Here is an 11,772-nt window from a genome sequence, read left to right on the forward strand (position 1 = left end):
AGGATGACTTAGTATTAGGAAGACCCAAAATAAATGGTTTGAATCCAAGTCCAAAGCTATGAGGTCGTTCTGATGCAATGATGGGTTGAAAAATGCCTTGTTTTTGGGTTCCAAGGCCACTACATCCATCATATCCCTTTTTTTGCATGATGGTGAATCTAGGTCCATACCTGTCAGTGGATATGGGAGTAATTTCTTGTTCTGCTTTAGCCTTTTCAATCCATGTAGAGGTATTTTCATAGATGTTTTCTTCATGTAGCCCACCTTCACTTGTGAACACCATAGAAGGTCTATTTTGAAGTGCAAACTTAGGCTGGTTTTGTATAGGCTAAGGTTTACCGTATGACTTGGGGGATAAAGGAAGTTTCCCAATGTGAAAGGCATGAGACATGGAGTACTCACTACAACCTTGGTCTTTTATTTTAAGCTTTCCTTTGGATGCGGGTGTGAGCATGGAAGGATCAACATACTTGGAGGAATCTAGTGAATTTGTTGCATGGTTTGTTGGGACCTAGTATGCGGTGGTTCCTTTAAGATTGGCACAAAACTAGAAGGGATCTGGATCACCTGAGATGGTTACCTCTATATTGTTATACGAGAACTTTAGGCATTGGTGATATGTAGAAGGAACTACTTTCATAGCATGGATCCATGGGTAGCCTAGTATCATATTGTAGTTCATTTCTATATCTAAGATCTGGAATAAAGTGTTCACAGTAGCTAGACCAACTCTGATAGGTAAGATGATAACTCCTATAGATAAACATTCACCATCATCATAGGATTTTATTGTGATCCTTTGAGAGGGATCCACATCATTTTCAAAATAACCCAAACCTTTAACCACTTTAAGTGTACAGATATTTAGCCTTGCTCCTCCATCTATCAAGACACATCTAACTTTAACATTGTGGACAAAGACTTCGAGGTGGAGGGGATCATTGTGGTTGGGTTTGTCTTTAGGAACATCCTGAGGGGAAAGAGTGATGTGTTGTGATGCAGATAGGTTCCCAACCATGGCTTAGAACTGGGAAACATTGACATTATCTGGGATGACTGACTCTTTAAGGGCTTGATCTAAGATCTTCTGATGTTGGGGAGATGCATGCAGTAGGTCCAAAATGGATATTTGTGCAGGGGTTTTGCTGAGTTGTTCAACAAGGCTATAATCAAATGAAGTAGGATTAGTAGGTCTACTTGGGGGTGCAGGTCTAGTAGAAGTAGTAGGTGTAGATGGGGCTCTAGGTAGGGTGATCTTCTATGGCATGTAGTTACAGCACAACAAGGGTCCTCAACCTTCAATGTGAATGTGGATATGTGGAAATTAGACTCATTAACATAATTGATGGTGTAGTCATAGCTGGTGCATGTGTAATTCACATTACCTTGTGAGTTTGAGTTTGAACTGGAGGGTTTCTCTTTGTCATGATTACCCAAAGGATCTTTGAAAATAGTGTGATCAAAGTTGGACGCTAATAGTGATGGATCAACCATTATACCATCATCAATAAGGTCTTGTATTGCATGTTTCAATTGAAAGCACGATGAAGTCTTGTGTCCTTTGGTTTGATGGTAATCACAATACTTTTTTTCATCCCACTAATCTGCTTTAGTTAATGTTTCATCTTTGATTAGGGATAGTTGCAAAAAGTTATTACTCAGTAACTATTGTAATGTAGTCTCAAGTGGTATTCCCAATGGTGTGAATTTATTTTCTTTGGTTCTAGGATGTCTTTGAGGTTTGTCTTGCATGGAAGTCTTAGTTTTCTATTGTGGAGCTGATGTTTGATTAGAGGTTTGTAAATTTGTAGGGTTTGCCCCTTTCAAAGTTTGTTGAGGTTGTGATGTGCTAATCATGTGGGCATCCACAATGCCATCATTAGTCACATTCTTGTTTTTGGAGAAAAATTTTGCCTTGTCATTAGATGAGTTGGTGTTTGTGTTTTCTTTGTTTATCTTGAGGATTCCCTTATGGATAAGAGCATCTTCAATACTAGCCCCTTTTTTCATCAGTTTAGAAATGTTGCTTGGACTCTTGATTTTAATTTAATACATTAAGTCTAGGACTAAGTTTTCAATGCACAAGTTTACTTGTTGTTCTTCTGGAATGTCTAGTGAGTATTGACTAACTAAGCTTCTCCAATGTAGTAAGAATGTGATGAATGATTCTCCCATCTTCGGTTTAGTTGAGCACAAATTAGAAAGAGTCACCTCTTTTGTAATTTTAAAGGAAAAATGGGAGATAAACTTGTCTACTAGCTCTGACCAAGATTTGATATTACAAGGAAGTTTGGAGTACCATTCAAGTGTGGGCCCGCCTAGAGAACATGGGAACAATTTCATGAGGTGAGTGGGCTCATCACTAAGTTCGGTACATGAAGCACAAAATTATTTGATATGATCAATAGGGTTTCCTTTTCCTCAATATTTTTCAAACCTGGGAGCCTCAAAGTGTTTTGGGAATGGAGGTATATACAGACCTTTATCGAATGGATTAGGATGCAGGTTCCTTTCTGTGTATAGAGCTTATTTCTTCTAGACTCCCAATGCCTCAACTTGTTTGGAAAGTTGTTTGAATTGTTGTAAGAGTTCTTGATTGGGGTTTTGCATGATGGTCTTTCCTTCAAGTCTCTTGTGTTTGTGAGTAGACTGTTTGCTATGGTTGGAAATATGTCTACTTAGTTCTGACATTTTTGTGTCTGATGAGTCTAATGAGGTGTTGCTAGGGGGTGGAGGTATGTTGGTACCTCGAAGACAGAAGGGTCCCTATTGCTGGGGAAGTTATTGTGGTATTTGATGTGGCACTTGTTGTGGGATTGACTATGATTGTTGTACCATGTGTTGTTGTTGTGCCATGTGTTGTGGTTGTTGTTGGGATACCTCTGTTGGTTGTATGTGAGACCATGTATGTGCTTGTTGTTGTAGAGGTATTTGTTGAGGTTTTTGTGGCATATGTTGTTGTTGTAACAAATGGTTTTGGTATGTGATTTGTTGCTCAAGGCATCTTTGGTATTATAACTATTGCTTGAGTTGCTCTTGTTGTTTAGCAAACATCATTTGTTGTTGTTGGAATTGCTGCTGAAATTGTTGCTGATAAATTGTGTGTAAGTCAAGTGGGTTCACATGGGACTATGTTTTAGGAATGTTAGATGTTTGCCCCACTTGATGTTTTTGTCATTGTGGTTGATGTTGTTGTTGATATGTGGGATGTGGGGTAAGTGGATATATACTTGGTTGTGCCTTGGAAGTGTTGAGTCCTTGTATCATTGGAGGTTGTTGTTGTTGTGGGGGTTGACTAAGTCCTTGAGAATTGAACATAATGTTTAGATTATTGTTTTGGTACCTTTGTGTGTTAGATGTTCCTGCTTGTGACATCATATTGACTTGACTATGTGACGTGTCCCTATTGGGAATGGGTGTAATGTAAATAAGACTTTTCCTTTGTGTGTCCATAGGGATGGTTACACTTGATGTTTCACATGTTGTACTTATAAGAGGCTCCATAGCATTTGATGTCATAGCACCTGGTAAAGTTAGGAGCAAAGGTGTACTTTGTGGATTTGCCTCCAGAGAAGGTATGTCTAGCATCTGTAGAGCATGAGTCCCTTTAGGTGCTTCTTGTTGTTGCATCATGTGACTAAAATCAAGTTTTAATGTCCTTTTGGGGTGTTTAGGAATTGGTGGTATTTCATCAAACAAGGGGTTGACATTGATGTGTTCAAATGTACTTTGGAGGATTTTGATGGTTGATTCTTGATGGGACCTTATAGGTGCCACTATCATGTTTGAAAACTCCAAAGGCTATTTTCCTTTATCTAAGTCCAAATTGATCACGGGTTGTATGTTTTCAATAGCTGTGTTGGTTTGATTTTTGGGCTTAGGACCTTCCAAGTTTGCATTAAATTTGACAATTTCTTGGGCTGCCAAACATTTGAAGTTCTTGCAAAAAAATTTGTCTTGACATGCCCTAGCCATTTCTTCATTAGTGATGCCATAATTAGTGTCATAGTCATCACTAAGGTGTACAATACCTTGTTGTATGTTTGATGTGTTATAGTTTAAGGTACTTGTGTTAGGTTGACTAGATTCCAAGGAGTGTGATTGTTCATCTTCAGGTGTGGTTGGTACACTTCCTCCTCCTGGTGGCATTGGCATGAATATAGGTTCAAAGTCAAGACTCCATTAAACCGTCCCATGTGTGGGGGAAGTATTTGGGGTAAATCTCATGGTAGGTGCATTGTTCAAGGTTTGTTGTGCCATAGCTTGATTATGAGGATCTTGCAGATACATGTTTAGGGGGTCTGCTAGTAATGGTTGTGATGCCTCAATTTGGTCTTCATCAAAGGTTTTTTGGGTTTTCTTGCTCTTTCTTTGTCTTGGATGAGGTTTTGGTTGTGCTTGTGCCTCAAAAAACAAAGTTTGATAAAGTTCCTCAGGTCTCTGAGCTAATTGTGTCCTAGTAAGTGCTAGCATGATACCTAAGAATGTAAATACAATGGAAATTTTGAGTGTTTTGGTGATTAAGTGTGGTAGGCATGCAAGATATGAGTGTTTTTGGGATTTTTAAGTGTTATGCAATGTGATAAAATGCTAAATGAATTAGGGTTTTGATGTGCAAAGTGCAAATGTCCTAGGGATGTTATGCAAATGCAAATGCAAGGTGATGTTTTGAGGGTATGAAAAATGAAGGTTAGGGTTATGTTTTGAACTTGGTAATGACAATAAAGGTAGGTGTATGCAAGGTATACTATGTAAAGGATGGTTTCCAAGGGTTGATAATGACGTTTAGGATATGCAAAATGAGGGTAAATGATCAAGAAGGCAATTTGGTTGATGGATAATCTAATAGGGTTCGGTAGTGAGAATGATGCTAAGGTTTGGACCATGCAAGATGAAGGGGATATACCACTAGGGTAAGTCAAAATGATGTTTGAGGATGCTAGGGATATGATTATGCTATGACAAGGGTATATGGAAAGTTTTGAACTTAGGTAAAACCTTTTAGAAAGTATTTTGTCTAGGAGTTTAACCTTGTGATAAAGGACTTTGGATCTTGACCAAAAATTGATAAAAGATGAAAAGATCAAATTGATAAAAGATGACAAGGTCAAATCTATCAAGACATAGATAGATTTTAACCCAAGAAAATGATAAGAAAAGATCAAAAGACTAGTCAAGATCCATTATTTGTCAACACTAGGAGATACTCTAAGACTCATACTTTGTCAAGATTTTTGACTAAATTCAAAGGTTTTGGCGATTCAAAATGATGTTTGAAGGACTCAAAATGATGATAATGCTGAACTAATGTGTGATTTGGACAATTCATATGATGAAAAATGGGATTTTGGGTGCAAGATACATTTTTGGGTCAAGTGTAGAATGGGGAGGTGTAGAGGCTCCTAGATGTAGTTTTGGGGTCCTAAAGTGCAATTTTGAGGCCCAAAATGGTCATGCAAGTTCCCAAGTGAAACCTAATAGTTCCAAGTGCACCCTAATAGTACCAACTACATCATTGATGCACTTGGAGCTAGTTTGGGCATAGTTGGTAGTTTCTAGGTGCAGTTGTTAAGTTAGGAAGAATGTTTGTTGATTCTGAAGGGTATGGTTGTCAAACTGATATGCTAGGAAGCTAAGATGTTGGGTTGATGTTAAGATGGGTTGGGAGATGTAGAATATAGGTTATGACCTATAGAATTATTTCTTAAGTGAAGGTGATGAAGACTAGGTGATGCAGAATGTAGATCTGGGCAAGCTAGTGCAAGGGGAGCTAACCAGGTACCTAAGGACACTGTTGAAGCCCCAAAATGTTATCTAGAACCCAAAACTAGGTCTCAAGAGCACCAGGTGTACCCAAATAGTGCAAAACATGTTAATGATGTAGTTGGTATTTTTTGGGCATAGTTGGTAGTTTCTAGGCGTAGTTGGTAAACTGGGCTGAAAATAGGGCAATTCTGGGAGCTATGTTTTCTAGATTGATATCATAGAGATGTAAATAGTAGGGAACAGTGTTAAGACTAGTATGAATGCTCAAAATGATGGATAAAGTGGTTAAGATGACAAATAGGTATGCAAAGATGCAAGGTGGTGAATGCAAAGTGCTGATTTTGAGATGGGAATGCAAAAACTAAGGGAGGTAAACTAAACCTAAAAGGATGCAATATGAAATGTAATAGATGCTAAACAAGGGCTAAAAGGTGCAATATGAAGCCAATATGATGGATGAATGAGGCCTATACTAGGGTGAATGCAAGTGAAGTCTATGCAAGTGTAAGATCTATGTTTTTCCAAGCACGTTTAAGAGCACAAGTCGCCATGTTTTCCAAGGTTTGAGTGTGTTGAACCAAAGTTTGCAAAGTTTGATAAGGGTTGAAATGTTTTGGCAATGTGTGATGTTTTGACAAGTTTAAATGATATCCAAGGTGTATATTTAAAAGCTTTTCTTTTATCTTGATTATGTTTTACACACACGCAAGACACATTAAGACAAGAATAGTTGTTAAAAGTTAAGAAACACACCACAACCTAGGCTTTTAAGACTGTATCCACTGAATTCCTACTTGAACCGAAGTTCAGCCACACTTATTTAGAGTGGACAACCTAGGATCTTGGCACCATAGGATCCCTCTTATAGTGCACTCACTTCTTAGGGCTACCAAGATTTTCTTCCCAAGGGGCATGACTTCCCAAGGGACTGTTGCCTTCTACTAAGGACCACAAGAATGTAGGATGTCTTCATGGGCATGGATCACCCCTTGAGCTAGTGGATAGAAAGGATTTTGGCCACTAAAATACAATTTTTAGTAAGGGCATTCCATTTGGAAAGTGAATGATAAACTTCCATAGAAGGTCTCCTAGCCCCAAGAACTGGGATTTGATGCATCACAAGTGTATTGGAGGAGAGCTATCACCCAATAGTACTGTCGACATAGCTTTCACGATGCTTGAGTTTTATATAGTGGCTAGAAAATTGACCTATATTTTGGCTCGTTACCACTCTAAGGTCGTCCCCTAGCATACCCAATATCGAGTATCTTGGTCCAAGGTAGGCATCCTATAGAAGTTACATAGATTTCTCTTACACCCAAGATCCACAAATGGTGAGGGGAGAGGATACGTCCAATGCACCTCCTAGGGATTTAACACTGTAGACACACTAGGTAGAAAAGAAAAAGGTTCATTTTAAGCACCAAATGAAGTGTTATCTAATCTAGGAAATCCACACAAATAGTTTTGAAAGACACACAAAGTCTTTCATAAAATCCTGTAAACAAAGCATTAGTAGTTTATGATCATGTCTTCATCCCACGATCACCACACATTGCAAATAGATGATTAGTAACACAAAATCATCTAATCTATGTCCTAGAGAGAAATGGAAACCTTATGTGTAGATTCTGATTGAGGCATGTGCTTTCTATGGACCTAGGTGTGCTTTGACAGAGTAGATGGCTCCCCATGAGGCCAAAACAGCTCATAACACTCCCAAGTGTGCCTAGATAGTGCAGACTATGTCAATGATGTAGTTGGGGCCTAGTTGGGTGTAGTTGGTTGTCTCTAGGCACAGTTGGGAAGTCAGGTACAAACTGTGGGGAAATAGTGTCTAATGATGATGACAAGTAGACTAAAGCCATGGTTAGATTGATTGATTGAAGTTGATAACATGCCAAGGACACATGACACAAATTGATTGATACATAACATTAAGTGACATTGCAAATGCTACAGGATTGAGATTGATTGAAAATGTTGATCATAATAACATTGATGGACACTATCAATATTATTAAAATGGTTGATGATGCCATATTTTGACATTGAAAGCCTCAACAACGTCAAATATTGAATGACATGAATGATAGTTTGACCTAGCACTGAGAGCCATGATAGTACTAAGGTCAGATTGATAAGATTGATAGGTTGATTAGTTTCCAAGGCACTAAAAGCCACAAAAATACCTAGGAGTAGTTTGATATGTTTTGGGTTGACTAGGACTGATTCTGAGTCATTTTGAGTTGATTTGGGGTGATTCTAAGTGATTCTGGGTTGATTTGGGGTGATTTTGAGTGATTCTGGGTTGATTTGGGGTGATATTGAGTGATTATGGGTTGATTTGGGGTGATTTCGACTGATTTTGAGTTGATTTGGGGTGATTTCGAGTGATTTGAAATTGATGTGAAAGGGGGTACAAATGATAAAGTATGATCAATTTTGGCCAAAAGATCAGAGTTAGTAGAATGAGAAAATGGATCAAATTAGTATGAAGAAGTGATGAAACCATAGATGCGAACAATTTTTGAGTTTCTACACTCCTCTTGCACTTTTGCTATAAATTGAGCCATCTTGCACCCATATTTGATCTCTTAGAACCCATTATGCTCAAGCCACACTTCTAGTATTCCCAATATAAACATCCCATCATAGTAATTTTCTTTTAATTGTGTGCACTATAAGTAATTGGAGCTACATAAAATGGAGAAGAAAGAAGGATATGAGAATTACACTTGAAGAGGGAGGTTTGATTATGTTTACTTTCTTTATTTCAATTGGTTTTCATGGTAGATTAAAAGGGTTTAGTGTATTTTTATTGAGTTTTTGTGATTTCTCATGCTATGCTACGTTCTAACCCATTTTTTAGTCCTATAAGATCAAGTCTTAGATAATTCTTAGTAATCCAAAAAGGGATCCAAAAATGTGAAAGGTCATCAAACATTATGTGTATGCAAAATGTGAGTGGAGCGTGTTTCCCCATGTTAAAATAAATTAAACAAATGCCTTAACGAGAGTAATTTCTTTAATGAAACATACATGCATATGTTGTAGAAATTTCTAGTATGAAATTTTCTCAATAAAGGACACATCAAGGGAAATGAGCAAATAAAAAAGAGAGCATTGGATTGATTACCAACTCTAGGGTTAGTATAATCAAATTATAAAATTATTTCCAAATAAAATCTCATCATTCCTTAAAGGAAGTAGAAATATAAAAAATGGAAGAAAGATACATAAGAGTTACAAAGAAGAGTCTTTTTGGGAAAGCATCACATAGACCAAAAAGAATAAAGATGCTACCATGTTGCTTCATCCTAAGAAACTATGCAAAGGAACATTTACAAACAATAGCATGCATTTACAACACAACATGTAGTTCAAAATATAGAGGAGTAAAGTTAAAAATAGAAGAGTGATCATGACATGTTTTATTCCTTTATCACCTTTCACAACAATGTGACAAGGGGAATTCAAAGAAATATAAAAATATAATATAATAAACAACACATAAAAGGAGAAGTTATAACAACTATGCAAACACCTATGTAAACTTACAATTGGAACAATTGTTGTTTTGTCATTGATGTCAAATCTATTGATAATACATATTTCTATCTAATCTAAATGTCATATCTATTTTATTGATGAAGATTATTTGATAAATTTCTCATAACAATAGTACCTAGATGAAAGGTTGAGTTATGAAAAGTAAGCTACAATAGACTTTTGATTAGTTAGACTTTGATAAGATAGTGATTGTTTATATCAAGAAAGTTAAGCTAAGCTAAGCAATAGAGTAAAAGGTTAAGGAATACCAAGTGATACTAGTGTCAATTGAGCCATAGTATGTGCCAAGATAATCTAATGTTGAACAAAATTAGTATCGATTGAGAAAGATAGTTGATGCTAAACTAGAAGTTTTATAGTGACTGGGTGCTTAAGAGATGACCGAGTGTCAAAACTTAGTGATTGTTGACTAAAAATGCTATGAATGAATTTGAAGAAATCATAATTCCTAGTTGACTAAGTTGATTTATTGGGAGATATAAACTATGTTGAAGATGAGATTAATGAGTTAGATCATTAAATTCAAGGTGTGGATTAGGTAAAGATCTAATAGATAAATTCCAAAGAAGTTTCTAGAGTATGATCAAGAAGATGGACATATACAATGAATCGTGTTGAACCTAATCATCAACCTAAGATCTATGATGATCATGGAAAACAATAAAGAAAGAATTACCTATTTAAAGATATATACAGCCAAACTCAAGGAGGAGAGGTAAGTGTGAGGCACATATAGAAGAAGGATGATCAAAGATGCACAAGTGTGAATGTGAAGCTAAAGGAGAATGCTTGTGCATATGTTGTTGATATTGATAAATGAACTCTAAGTAGATGGATTAAGTTTTATTAGAAGGAGAATAATAATTTCTTGAAGGGTTTCCAAGAAATCCAAGAACATAGATGATAGTGGAGAGCTTATATGTGAACCAACACATGAACCAAATAGTAATTTGAACTTGCAAAATGAGTTATCAGTGACTTTTCTATCAACTTTATGGACAATGAGTATGTGAAGGTAATAACTACCCCTCTAACAGTTGATCAACTAAAGTAGAAGAAAGAACATAATGAATAAATGTTGGAGATTGCCTCAACCCTAAGCTATATCAAGTTTAATGACTTAAAAGATTGTGATAATGCAAATAAAATGTGGGATAGATTGAAAACCATATATGGAGGTGATGATAATGACTTGAGAGCCAAATGAGAGAGCTTGAGAGGTAAATTTAATAACATAAGAATGAAGGAAAGTGAGAATATAGTATAATACTACACAAGAGTCAAAGAAGTTGTCAATGTTATTCATGGTGCAAATGGAGTAATCAAAGATGAAATTATGATAAGCAAGGTATTGAGGACTCTACTCCCTATATATTTCATTAGAGTTTTTGCAATTCAAGAATTGAGATGCACACTAGGTAACACTTTGACCTTGGAAGGTGTAGTTGGTAGACTAGCTACTTTTGATATGTCTAACTTTGATATCTACACACTTGCTACTATTGAATCTATCTTTAAGTCACAATTGGTTCTTAGAAAAAGAAAAAGGAAACATGTGAAGAGTGACAGTGATAGTTTTGATGATGAGATTTATGAACTTGAAGCCCTTGTTGAAAAATTATTTTGAAGAGGAAAAGATAAATACAAATAAAAACTACCTATTATCTATTTTTCATGCAACAAGCTTGGTCATATTGCTGCTAGGTCAACTAATAGAGAGGATAAGGATGAAAGGAGGGAAAGAAAGTACAAAGGAAGAAGAGATGACTGAGACTAAAAGAGAGAAAAGGAGGAAAAAGGTAATAAATCTTGTTATATTTTTGAAGAAGAAACTAACAATGAATTTTAAAGTAATGATGATGAAGTTGTCAATGTTTCTATGAAAGAAGATTCTGATGAACATGAGAAACTTGCATTGACATCTTATGTAAACAAAAGTGATAGATGGATAATTAGTAGTGGATATTCAAATCATATGACTAGTGATAAAGATAAATTTGAGGATATTGGTCCATACAAAGGTGGATGTGTTAATTTTAGTAATGATAAACAATGTGTTGTAAAAGGTAAAGGTGCTATTCAACTGGCTAACAAGATAAAATGTGATTCAACTGACTAACAAGATAAAATGTGACAATGTCTATTGGGTGGAAGGACTTAATTATAATTTGTTGAGTGTTTAATAGCTGAAAAAATAAAGTTGAAAAGTTCAATTCCATAATGGAATGGCCAAGATAAATGATGTTGATGGTAAGTTGATTAGTAGTGGTGATCAAATAAGAGGTAACATGTTCTATCTCAATTTATCTAATGAGACATGTTTGTTTACACAACAAGAAGATGTTTGGTTATGGAAAAAAAGGTTATGTCATGTGAACTTTGAAAATTTGGTGAATATCAATTAGATGAAGAAAGTAAGAGGGTTTCCTAAAC

The sequence above is a fragment of the Cupressus sempervirens genome, chromosome 4, assembly GCF_028749045.1.
Source record: "Cupressus sempervirens isolate cs-2001-9-10 chromosome 4, ASM2874904v1, whole genome shotgun sequence".
Lineage (NCBI taxonomy): Eukaryota > Viridiplantae > Streptophyta > Pinopsida > Cupressales > Cupressaceae > Cupressus > Cupressus sempervirens.